Below are 13,516 nucleotides of genomic sequence, written 5' to 3'. Positions count from 1 at the left end.
GTGTCAGAGCGCTTCACAATAGGAACAATAGTGAAATGCGAGGAAAAATGACAAGCCAGCATGTTACAAGAGCAAACGTTACATAAGGCAATAGTGACAATTGCGCATGTATCAAGAGCAAACAAAATACTCGAGGTATATAGTAGCTACAGGAAGGTTTGGGGAGAGTGGTGTGATGGAGAGGCAGGGAGAATAATGGCAAGACACCGGTAGGGGGTGGAGGGGAGGGGAGAGGAGAGGACAGGAGTGCAGAGGGAGTACTAGAGAGGCAGGGTGACCTAGAGATGTAAGAAGTGACAGAGAGACTGGATGTGTGACTGACAGGGAGCAGAGTGAGATACACAGGAGGCTGAAGGGGAACCAGAGAGACAGGATATGGTAGGACAGAGAGAGAGAGAACGAGAGAGGAAGAGGAGTAGAGAGCGAGTGAGAGACAGGAGGCAGGGCAGTGGAGACTGAGTTAGGGGAAGGGAGTAACTGAAAGGGAGGGGCAGGCGGACAACGGAGGGATAGGCCAGGAGAGATGAAGAGGCAATACTAGTGGGAGGGAGGGAGGTGTGCTGGTGAGGACAGTACAGGAGTGAGGCATGGAGTGAAACGAGACAACCGGGCAGGGATTCCCAAAAACCTTTGTTTGCAGCCTTTTCATTTCAGTGTATTCTTATGAATGGTGAGGAATTCCAAGATGGCGGAGTGGTAGACATGCGGCTGCCCGAGGCCACCCGGTGGCCATCAGGAGGGCGGGCCCCTTAGTCCCAGAGGGCTTCCCCAGCCCCTTGCCTGTGGTCCTCCACTCCTCCCCCGGGCAGGAGGAGCCTAGTAGGCTGTGACGCGCGTCCGGGGCGGCAGGCAAGGCGAGGGGGTATATATCGCCCCCTCGCCATTTTAGTTGCCTCTTTGCCGCTCCGGACGTCGCGCGCCATGCATCGGGACACTCTTTACCCTCCCTACCTCTTACCCTGAGTGTCTGCTTGGGGGGGTGGGCACCTGGGGGATTTTTAATGTGTTCTTTTTCGTTGCAGGCGGAGTTACAGGGCGATCCGGAAGCAGAGAGGTGCAACATTATACTTCAGCGGGCACCTAGGGGTGCCAGAGCCTAACCTCGAACCTCATGGGAGGTCCGGGAACCCGTTTCGGCGCCCCAGTAGTCCTTCGGGCGGTTGTGGGCCTGTGCAACCGGGGGTTTACCTAGATACGCCCCGCAAGGGGCGTGAGTAGAGTGATTACCATAATGGCGCAGCAGATGGGTGGTTCGCCACTGTGCTGCTTGGCTCATCAGGCAGGCAGGTGGCGAGAATGCGGCATGCCCTTGGATCGTCCGTAAGATAACCCACCGTGATTATATAACGTTGTATGTAATAAACCTGCAGCAACTTTTTCCCAATCTAACACTGGTGTCTGTGTGTTATTTGCGGGATGTTGGGTATGTTGGGGGTGGGGGGGTTCTGTTGACCTGATGGGACTATGCGGCTGCCCGAGGCCACCCGGTGGCCATCAGGAGGGCGGGCCCCTTAGTCCCAGAGGGCTTCCCCCGCCCCTTGCCTGTGGTCCTCCACTCCGCCCCCGGGCAGGGGGAGCCTAGTAGGCTGTGACGCGCGTCCGGGGCGGCAGGCAAGGCGAGGGGGTATATATCTCCTCCTCGCCATTTAGTTGCCTCTTTGCCGCTCCGGACGTCGTGCGTCGTGCATCGGGACACTCTTTTCCCTCCCTACCTCTTACCCGGAGTGTCTGCTTGGGGGGGTGGGCACCTGGGGGATCTTTAATGTGTTCTTTTTCGTTGCAGGCGGAGTTACAGGGCGATCCGGAAGCAGAGAGGTGCAACATTGTACTTCAGCGGGCACATAGGGGTGCCAGAGCCTAACCTCGAACCTCATGGGAGGTCCGGGAACCCGTGTCGGCGCCCCAGTAGTCCTTCGGGCGGTTATGGGCCTATGCAACCGGGGGTTTGCCTAGATACGCCCCGCAAGGGGCGTGAGTAGAGTGATTACCATAATGGCGCAGCAGATGGGTGGTTCGCCACTGTGCTGCTTGGCTCATCAGGCGGGCAGGTGGCGAGAATGCGGCCTGCCCTTGGATCGTCCGTAAGATAACCCACCGTGATTACATAACGTTGTATGTAATAAACTTGCAGCAACTTTTTCCCAATCTAACACTGGTGTCTGTGTGTTATTTGCGGGATGTTGGGTATGTTGGGGGCGGGGGGGTTCTGTTGACCTGATGGGATTATGGAATTCTGAACTCTTGGGTTACACCTGTGACCCTATATATTGATAGTATTACCTTTTCATTCGGTCTAGCTCATCTACACGGCACTTTAGATCAGGCGTGGCCGGTACAGGTAAAAGTAGTGGGGCAGGGAGGGGCGTGGGGGGGGAGTTGACAGACGACGGGATAGGTAAAATGAAATAAAAAAATAAATAAAACTACTTACCTTGCGCTCACCGCATTGCTGACTCGGGGATGCGGCGAGGGCAAGGTAAGTGGTTTTATTTATTTAATTTTACCTATCCCGTTGTCTGTCGGCCCCTCACTCCACTGCCCCACCGCCTCACCGCTCTTACCTGTGTCGGTCGCGCCTGCTTTAGAGTTCACTCCTTCTGTAGAAAAAACTCTGGCCCCGATTTACAGTTTGGCGGACACTCTCTGCTAAACTGAAGTTCTGCCCGCCTCGTTTAGAGGTGGGCAGAACTTATTACAAAATATTTTTACAGTGTTAGGAGTGGGAGGGGCCTTTGAGGGGGCAGGACCTGGTGCCAAGAGTTAACTAAGAGTCCCTCTACCCCTCACTAAGTCCCCCCACCCCTCCAAGGAAAACAAAAAATAAAGGGTCATCAAGGCTGTAGCCGATATCCTGGGGTGTTTTGTTTTCACACCTTTTATAGACATTGGCTGCTTACATCCTCCGAAAACGAGCTGGAAATCCACTATTTACAGTCATTTTTCAGCTCAATTTCCCTGCCACCATGTGATTTCGGCGCCTCGCCGCGTGACCGTGTGAAGGGCGCTGAAATCGTGTGACACATGGTGGCGCGGTGTGAGTTGGCGGGTCTGTATGTCAACGATGGAGACTACACCAGCTCTGCTGCTGACGTACACCTCCGATGGCCCTATGGAGTAAAGGCCGACAGAGTTTTGGTCATTTGACCACCAGCCAGGTTTAGATTGTCTGTTAACACCAGGTTAAACCTGACAAAAACGGAAATTGAAAACTACAAACTGAACCCTCACAACATGGGGGACAACTCCCATGATGGTGACGGGGATCGTTTGTTTATTTATTTTCATCAAACTTTTAATACATTGACAGGAACTGCCGTAACAGAAGTACATATGTAAGAGGTGGCTGCTGGGCCGGTGGACATATCGAAATTCAGAGGACGGGTACTCCGTCAGGACGATTGAGTATTTAACTCCTTTGCCCTGACGGTGTAAAAATTGTCCTCTGTGGACAAAATCAGCCCCTCTGACTCCATGTTTTGGGATGAGTCTGAAAAATACTGCAAAAAGAGATGTGTGTATCACAGAGAAAACTGACACGGGCATCTAACTAACACTTGCAATGGGGGCTAGCGCCCCGAGGCAAGGCAGAAGTGTCTAGCATAAGTCACATATCTTGAGGTCTTACTATGATAGAGGTGGTACATGAATGAGATCAAGAGAGAGGATGGATGCAAGTGTCCTTCAAAAAGTAAAGTTTCACCTGAACAAGCTAGATTCTAAGTACCTCACATTGGATAGCAAAGCACTTCACGCCTCACCTTGGAGATGGATACATCCAGGGCTTTAAGTGGGATGAAAAAACTGAGGGTCTCTCAAAAAAGGGCGTTGCCAATGTAATTAAGAGCGTGGCTTAAAAACATTTAATCTAAAAATCTGTGCTGAGCACAGTGTGCCGCCTGACATGTATTTTGCTGTTTCTGTCATTGCATCTAAATATGATACAACACATAATCAATCAGTGAACTGTTAAAGCGCGCTACGTGAGGGTCTCAAGGCGCTGAGGGGTGGGGGTGGGGGTGCTGCTTATGCTCGAAGAGCCAGGTCTTGACATCATACCTACAACAAGGCAGGACTATTGGCTTTGTAGTGGTGTTTTATTGCATTAGATAAATAAGCAGCAACTATGGCTTGTATATAATATTGAAAATGCTTCCACTAAAAGCCCTGGTGACATCACGACGATGTTGCTGCTCCTGAGTTTCAAAAAGAGAAGGGATATCCAGAGAAAAATGACTCTCTTGAAAGGATTTCTCTTCTCCTACAAAGCTCACCTGGCATGAGGTCATGCGTAACTTAACAAGTGAGAAGTGAGCAGTGTGAGCAGCGCACAACGATGTGCCTGCTGTCACTGCAGTTCGGAAAAAACGGACCGCCTGCGCCAGGGCACAAAAAAGAGCCCAATAGGGACCCGTTTCGAGACCCCCTCTAAACAGGCATTTGCAATGCAATAGGTCTCGCATTTGCGAGAGTTTAAGATATTGGCATTGTAAATGACAATGCCTTTTATTTATGTTTTAAAAACCAATACATAAATAAAAGGCACTGGCATTTAAAATGCCAATAGCTCAAACTCTCACAACTGCGAGACCTATTGCATTGCAAATGCTTGTTTTTACTTTTGAGTTCGTTCGCGTTTCACTTTTATAGTTATTTTTTATTTGTACAAATTATTATAGAATTATTTTATTGTTCCTCTAGTCTATCTCGAACACACAACATCGAGAGGTAAGGCAGCGGTGAGGGCAGGAAAGCGAGGGAGTGAGTGGAAGGGGACTGTTTAGGGTGGGAGAGCAATAGAGACGAGAGTGAGTAGATCAATGAGAGCGGTGTGGGAGAGAGAGGTGAAGAGACAGTGTGGGTGACAACGGAAGGGACAAAGAGTAATAGACGGAGAGGCACAGAAAGGACCCAGGAGAGGAAGCGAGGGTCACAGGAAAAAGAAAGATAATTGTGGTGTGTGTGCGAAAGAGAGTTGAGAGCGAAGATGCGGGAAGAGGAGAGGGGAACACACAGACGTCAAGAGATTGAGGGGTGACAAAGAAAGAGTGCGTGAGGGACAGTAAGAGGAAAGGTGAGGATGAGAGAGAGTCTAGAGAAAGAGGAGGGGGGAGGAGAAACACGAGAGACGGCCTGCGGCCGTCAAAGTGAAAGTACGGCCGGGGGAGGGCATTGCTGTGGGGAGGGGGGAGGAGAAATGCGACACGGTGGGCAGGGGAGGGGGTGGCCGGGGAGAGCGGCATGAGGGTGTGAAGCAGCAGGGGCATTTGAAGTGAAGCTAAGCTTCACTTCAAAGGTGTGGGAGGAGTGCTGCTGGTGATTGACTGGCGATTTGATGATGTGCACGCGCATTTTAGGTCAAAAGCGCACGGGCACAACATCAAATCGCCAGTGGAATCGCCAGTTAGGTAAACTCTCGATAAGCCCCTATATATCTCGCTCCCGCTCAATGCGCATGCGCATTGAAATAGGTTGCTCGACCTAAAAAGCGACGGTGCTCAGCACCGGTAGGACCCGGCCCACTTAAAGCCCTGGATACATCCAATGAACAGAGTTAGCATTAGCAGATCACCTGACAGCTATGGATACACTTGTCAAGCATTTTACAAAATAGTGCCTTTCATACCTCCTTCAACTAATTGTTCTTTTTCTGCATCTTGGGACAGCAGGGTGCCCTGCTGAACGACCGCTCCCCTGAGCCTGCTGTGAATATGCTAATATCCGTATAACACTCACAGGAATATTTTATGACAACAAAAGAACGGGAAAGGCATGATTAGAGAAGGTTAACTCAAGGTTCATGCTTAGTAACACTGAATTCAGAGAAAACATCACATTTATGGTCTTTGAAATAGGCATTTCAAAGGTCAGACTCCTACAACTATACCTTAAAGTTGTAGCGATTCTGAATAGCAGGCATACGGCGGGGTGGCAAAAATGCAACAAAACTACAACTCCCAGTAAGCCCTGGGCTCTAGCAGTCAGGAACCGGTGAAGGGGGGAGTGGTATATAAGCGCCTCCCAGGAAGTGCGAGGTGCTTGTCAATCTTCCCAGATTCCGAGCCTGCACCCGACCTCACACTTCCTCGAGGACCCAGCCAGCTGAACCCGCGGACGCTTTCCTTCCCGCTACACGGACCCAGCCAGCTGAACCCGCGGACGCTTTCCTTCCCGCTACACGGACCCAGCCAGCTGAACCCGCGGACGCTTTCCTTCCCGCTACATGGACCCAGCCAGCTGAACCCGCGGACGCTTTCTTTCCCGCTACTGGTTGGAGGTAAGACCTAGCACAGTCGTGCACAACCTTTTGTTAACTATTGTACCTTTGTTTGCTTATCTAGCACCGGTGTACTTATTCCGGTCAGACTACCCTGCCTTATTAGACACTGAATGTTAAAGAACCAACAGCGTGCCCGACAAACGCCAAGTTATTACACCCGACTTTCGGAGCTGTACTCAGAATCCTGTGCGGTAACAGCCTGAGGAACAGAGTCCGAGATCCTGACCCTTTTTCACCCGAGAACCAACCTTGAACGCTGTGGGGCATGCAGTGAGTGTTTCCAAATGTACCCTTCTACGTTGATGTCTAGCCTCTGTCCCTGAACGTAGTAACGTTGTCCTTTATTTTCTTAGTTACAAAGAACCACGCTAGACCAGACCAAGAGGGTGTCCCCCAGGAACAACCCCTTCCCTTTTCCCCAGGAGTGCTATCTGTCTTCAGTGTGTCTATCACATTGGGAGGGTTGGCATTTAAGGGAATTGGGAGGTATCTCTTCAGACTGTGGTCCCCGCGGGCAAGTAAGACAGGTTAGTGGCAACTCCGTACTTGTTGGGGTTCCTACCGGTCTGTTTTGTGACAGATTGACAAGCCCACGACAGTTGCCCAGCCCGGACCATGGATACCGGCGCAGTACTAGCCTCTTTACTTGAAAGTTTTACTGCTCTACAGCAAGAGGTGCACGCCTCCAGAGTAGAAAACCAGGAGATGAAAAGAGACATGAACACCATGCGCAGGGAATTCGCAGGTCTAGCGCGCAAAGGCCCTGGACCAGGGTCCTACATTCGGGAGGCCACGCTCCCTCCACCAGGGCACCCAACACCCCCTCCCACTTCCCCGAGTGTATCAGGAGGGGGGTTCTTTGCTCCCTCAGCAGGTCCCTCGACCTCCACGGACCAAACCCCGACGATCCATGTCATACAAAACCAGGGCATTCCGCTAGCCCCTTCTGAACGGTTTTATGGGGATCCTAAGAAGTTTGAGACTTTCCTTAACCAGTGTAGGCTCCATTTTCTTTGCAAACCCACCGTGTTTAGGGACGATGCGGCTAAAACCGCTTTCATGATGTCCTATATGGGTGGGAATGCGGCCAGCTGGACCATACCCCTGATGGAAAGAAACGATCCTGTGTTACACCAATTCTCCGACTTCTGTACAGCCTTGAGGAAACTGTTTGATCGCAAGTCCCACATGTTGACCTTAGATAAGGAACTGCTTACACTGCGACAAGGATCGCAGGACCTGTTATCCTATATCACGTCCTTCAATCGTCTCGTGGTGGAAACAGATTGGCCACAGGAAAAAAGGACCTCTTTGTTCTACCAGGGCCTAAGGGGAGAACTGAAAGACGTGCTTTCCCAAGTGGTTCAGCTACCAGCAACCTGTGAGGAGTTGATCGACCTAACGTTACAGCTGGACCATCGGTTGGTGGAAAGACGAGGGGATCGGAATAAGGGTGAGATAAGAGGTTGGTATCCCAAACCGAAAACCCTCACGGACGAAAACCCCAAGCCTACCGACGGAACCGAGCCGATGCAGATCGGGGGTATTCGCGGCCCCCTTACTACGGAAGAACGTGAACGTAGTTGGAAGTTGAAGTTATGTTTATACTGCGGCAAGAGTGGTCACTTCATAAGAGAGTGCAAGGCAAGGGCCCAACAACCAGACAGCCTTGAGGAAACTGTTTGATCGCAAGTCCCACATGTTGACCTTAGATAAGGAACTGCTTACACTGCGACAAGGATCGCAGGACCTGTTATCCTATATCACGTCCTTCAATCGTCTCGTGGTGGAAACAGATTGGCCACCGGAAAAAAGGACCTCTTTGTTCTACCAGGGCCTAAGGGGAGAACTGAAAGACGTGCTTTCCCAAGTGGTTCAGCTACCAGCAACCTGTGAGGAGTTGATCGACCTAACGGTACAGCTGGACCATCGGTTGGTGGAAAGACGAGGGGATCGGAATAAGGGTGAGATAAGAGGTTGGTATCCCAAACCGAAAACCCTCACGGACGAAAACCCCAAGCCTACCGACGGAACCGAGCCGATGCAGATCGGGGGTATTCGCGGCCCCCTTACTACGGAAGAACGTGAACGTAGGAGGAAGTTGAAGTTATGTTTATACTGCGGCAAGAGTGGTCACTTCATAAGAGAGTGCAAGGCAAGGGCCCAACAACCAGACAGAAATCCGGCTCCGCGCAGAACCGCTGCTCTGGGACCGAAAGAGGCATCGGAAAACTGAAGAGTCCGAACCAGAATGAGATCACTGGGTTGGACGCAAGACACACGCCGATCTCCTCGTTACTTGCTAATACGTTGATGCCAGCTGTGGCCCACCTCAACTTACCCGTATCGTTGTGGGTTACTGCAGAGGAAGCCACCAAGGTGGATGCCCTCTTGGATTCCGGGGCTACCGGTAACTATATGGATATCGAGTATGCACGCTCCTTGGGGATCGCATGGGAAAGGAAAGAGGAACCTGAGGACGTGAAAGCGGTGGACGGCTCCGCATTAACCTCTGGACCCGTAGTAAGGCATACCCTTCCTCTTCGAATGCACATCCAAACAGAACATACTGAGTACATCCAGTTTGACCTAATCGCTGCTCCGCAATTTCGTCTCATCCTCGGTATGCCATGGCTGACCTTACATAACCCCACTGTGAGCTGGACGGCTCGCACGGTATCCCTGGACTCCGCTTATTGTAAGGAACATTGCAGTCATCCTCTTCCCTTCTCCTCAGAGGCAAAGGAAGAAGAAACCGCCTGTGCACATTTCCTGGCCACAGCTTGCTCAACAGAGGGGACGTGTAGCGCCACCACCCTGCCAGATGACTATGCGGAGTTTCGACCTCTGTTTAATAAACAGAAAGCCACTCGTTTGCCACCACATCGGGTATATGACTGCTGCATAGAACTGCTACCTGGTGCGGCCATTCCTTGCAGTAGAGTCTATGCCCTCATGGAAAAAGAAAACATCTACCTGAAAAACTATATAGACGACAACTTGGCCTCTGGTTTCATTCGTCACTCCACGTCCCCTGCTTCTTCACCCCTATTTTTTATTCCGAAGAAGGATTGTGCTGAACTCAGAACGTGTATTGACTACAGGGCCCTGAATAACATCACGGTGAAAAACAGGTACCCCCTTCCTTTGATCTCGGTGCTGATGGACCAGTTACATGGGGCACGCTACTTCACGAAGCTGGATTTACGAGGGGCCTACCATTTAGTCAGGGTCAAAAGAGGAGACAAATGGAAGACGGCCTTCCGGACAAAGTTTGGTCTTTTTGAATACAGAGTCATGCCGTTTGGGCTTTGCAACGCCTCGGCAGCCTTCCAGTACTTTATGGACGAGGTGTTGAGAGGATTGCTAGATACCATCTGCATGGTTTATATCGACGATATCCTCGTCTACTCTCGTACTTTACAGGAACATGTAGAACACGTCAGAGAGGTCCTGGGTCGACTGCAACAGCATGACTTGTACGCCAAACTAGAGAAATGCCTCTTTCATTCACAAGAAGTGTCCTTTCTGGGATACGTGATTAACGCTAACGGTTTCCAGATGGAGAATGGGAAGGTGGAAGCCATCACTGAATGGAAGACCCCTCAGTGTGTCAAATCAATACAAAGCTTTCTGGGATTTGCGAATTATTATCGGCGGTTCATCAAAGACTTCTCCAAGATAATCCATCCCTTGTCCAGACTGTTGAGAAAGAACGTTCCCTTTCACTGGGGTGAGGAAGCCGAACAGTCGTTCCAGTACTTAAAAGAAAGATTCACCCAGGCGCCGATTTTGCGACATCCTGATGCTCGACTCCCCTACATCCTGGAAACAGATGCGTCCCAATACGCGTTGGGAGGAGTCCTGTCTCAAAGACACCCTACGACAGGACAAATCCACCCAGTGGCATTCTACTCGAAAAAACTCAGCCCTAGCGAACTCAATTACTCGATCACAGACAAAGAGCTATTGATTTGCTATAAAGAGGGGCTGCGAAGAGTGGAGACATTACTTGTTGGGAGCCCGTCACCCCTTCGAAATCTACACGGACCATCGAAACCTACTGTTCCTCAAAACAGCCAAGGCGCTGACACCTCGACAGCTCCGCTGGACACTCTTTTTCTCGGACTATGATTTTGTCATCAGGTACCGCCCAGGTCCACAGAATGGGAAGGCCGACGCTCTCTCCCGGAATCAAGACATCCCACCACAACGGACAGTTGGAGACGATGAGCCGCCATCCATCTTGCCCGAAAAAGCCTTTCCAAAACAAACGATAGCCATACTCACGACCTCTGATTTCCTCGAGGATCTCAAGGTTTTGGTGGCAGAGATAGACGACAAAACCTGGCTCCAAGAAGAACCCCAGTGGCGATCAGTAAAGGATGGACTCCTGTACTATCGTCACGCCATGTATGTACCTGACCCAGGGTTACAGATCCAAGTACTGAACGTGGCTCATGACTCCGTGTTAGGAGGCCACTGAGGTGTGTACAAAACCATCGCCACCATAGAACGCTCCTTCTGGTGGCCATCCGTGAGAGACGACACAAAGAAATACATCAGGAACTGTTCGGTGTGTGCCCTGGGTAAGGCACGACACAGTAGGCTGACGGGGCTCCTCCGTCCCATACCCATTCCACCTAAACCATGGCACACCGTCTCCATGGACTTCATAGTAGAAATGCCCTTGTGTCAAGGAAAACAAGTGATCCTGGTCGTAGTAGACCACTTGACCAAAATGGGACATTTCGTACCGTTAATCAAGGTTCCAACATCAGCAGAACTGGCAATGGTGCTACTACAACATCTGGTCAGAGCCCATGGGGTACCGAGTGTCTTCATAACCGACAGGGGGGCGCAATTCACTTCTCGTTTCTGGAAGGCCCTCTGCGAGACTATGCACGTTGACGCTAGGCTCTCAACGAGTTACCACCCACAAACAGACGGCAAAACAGAACGTCTAAATCAGACGCTGGAGCAGTACCTGCGTTGTTTTTCCTTACAAAACTCTACAGATTGGGTCACGCTCTTGTGGTTGGCTGAGTTCACTTATAATAACTCTAACCATTCGACTCTGGGTTGTTCACCGTTCTTCTGCCTTTTGGGCTACCATCCCAACATCCTTCCCTTCGAATGGCCTGTTACCTCCAATCTTCCCAGCATTCAGGAACATCATGCTCACCTACAAGCGGTCAGACTCGATGCACAACGCCATTTAGCTGATGCTCAAGAGTCACTGAAACGTTTCGCAGACAAGAAACGCAGCCCAGAACCGGATTACCAAGTGGGAGACAAGGTGTGGTTGTCGACCAAAAACATTCACCTGAAAGGCATCAACAAACTAAAGCCTAAATACATCGGCCCATATAGCGTGGTGGAAATCATCAATCCCGTAGCTCTGAGACTTGCTATCCCCCGCTCATGGCACGTCCATCCTGTTTTCCATGTGTCTTTGCTCCAACCTTGTCCCTTAGACACTAGACTGCCCATCCATCCACCGCCTGTGCTGGTGGAGGGTTTAGAGGAGTACGAAATGCAGGAATTATTGGATTCTAGGATACATCGGGGTAGGGTCCAATACCTAGTGAGTTGGAAGGGGTTCGGAGCCGAGGACAGGTCCTGGGAGCCGGAGCAGAATCTCCATTGCCCTGAGTTGTTGGCTCAGTACCATCAGGCCCATCCAGGCAAACCAGGTCGACCGCCGAGTCGGCAGTCCTTGAGAGGGGGCTCTGTAGCGATTCTGAATAGCAGGCATACGGCGGGGTGGCAAAAACGCTACAAAACTACAACTCCCAGAAAGCACTGGGCTCTAGCAGTCAGGAACCGGCGAAGGGGGGAGTGGTATATAAGCGCCTCCCAGGAAGTGCGAGGTGCTTGTCAATCTTCCCAGATTCCGAGCCTGCACCCGACCTCACCCTTCCTCAAGGACCCAGCCAGCTGAACCCGCGGACGCTTTCCTTCCCGCTACACGGACCCAGCCAGCTGAACCCGCGGACGCTTTCCTTCCCGCTACACGGACCCAGCCAGCTGAACCCACGGACGCTTTCCTTCCCCCTACACGGACCCAGCCAGCTGAACCCGCGGACGCTTTCTTTCCTGCTACTGGTTGGAGGTAAGACCTAGCACAGTCGTGCACAACCTTTTGTTAACTATTGTACCTTTGTTTGCTTATCTAGCACCGGTGTACTTATTCCGGTCAGACTACCCTGCCTTATTAGACACTGAATGTTAAAGAACCAACAGCGTGCTCGACAAACGCCAAGTTATTACACCCGACATTCGGAGCTGTACTCAGAATCCTGTGCGGTAACAGCCTGAGGAACAGAGTCCGAGATCCTGACCCTTTTTCACCCGAGAACCAACCTTGAACGCTGTGGGGCATGCAGTGAGTGTTTCCAAATGTACCCTTCTACGTTGATGTCTAGCCTCTGTCCCTGAACGTAGTAACGTTGTCCTTTATTTTCTTAGTTACAAAGAACCACGCTAGACCAGACCAAGAGGGTGCCCCCCAGGAACAACCCCTTCCCTTTTCCCCAGGAGTGCTATCTGTCTTCAGTGTGTCTATCACATTGGGAGGGTTGGCATTTAAGGGAATTGGGAGGTATCTCTTCAGATTGTGGTCCCCGCGGGCAAGTAAGACAGGTTAGTGGCAACTCCGTACTTGTTGGGGTTCCTACCGGTCTGTTTTGTGACAAAAGTGTTTGACCCATTATACCGACAAAAAAATCACAAAAGAAATTGGAGAGAAATTTTATATGGGGAACAGGTCTGAGAGATATGTGTATCGTTTGATAATGATAACTCTTCTTCTTTTCTGAGCAGTCTCTGCAAGATGAGCCTGGCCTTCTAAATTTGACCCACCAGGTGGGTGGAAAGTCGTATAAACATCTGAAACACAGTAAGCTGACTGCAGTAATGATGCGGGGAGTTAAAACAAGTGTTGCCTCTGTGGAAACATGTCATATAAGTAGAATTACCTTACTTTTCAGGCCCCAATAACTGTTGTATACATGCTGGAGGCTGAAATCAGCCACTGACTCCACATGCACAGCATGGGAACTGGCAGCTGTAGGCTGAGGAGTGTTAGACTCTATTTGTTCTTTAAGGGGGCTGGGTTAGGCAAACAAAGGAAGGTGTGCAGCCTGGAAAGAGTTTTGCTCTAGGGAGTTTGCACTTCGCCATGTTGGATATGGTTCTGTGAAAAAGGTCTCTGGGAGTTTTACTTCAAAGGCACAC

General features: G+C 50.8%; 1 protein-coding gene across 3 annotated transcripts in view; it reads right to left on the bottom strand.

Annotated features, from left to right (window-relative positions):
* Positions 1 to 13,516, bottom strand: part of ACHE (acetylcholinesterase (Yt blood group)) — a 401,526-nt gene that overhangs the window by 187,103 nt on the left and 200,907 nt on the right. The window lies entirely within an intron of this gene.

Source organism: Lissotriton helveticus, chromosome 12 (genome assembly GCF_964261635.1).
Source record: "Lissotriton helveticus chromosome 12, aLisHel1.1, whole genome shotgun sequence".
Classification (NCBI taxonomy): Eukaryota; Metazoa; Chordata; class Amphibia; order Caudata; family Salamandridae; genus Lissotriton; species Lissotriton helveticus.
Note: the sequence above shows the minus strand (reverse complement) of the source record. Positions and strands in the feature narration are given on the sequence as shown.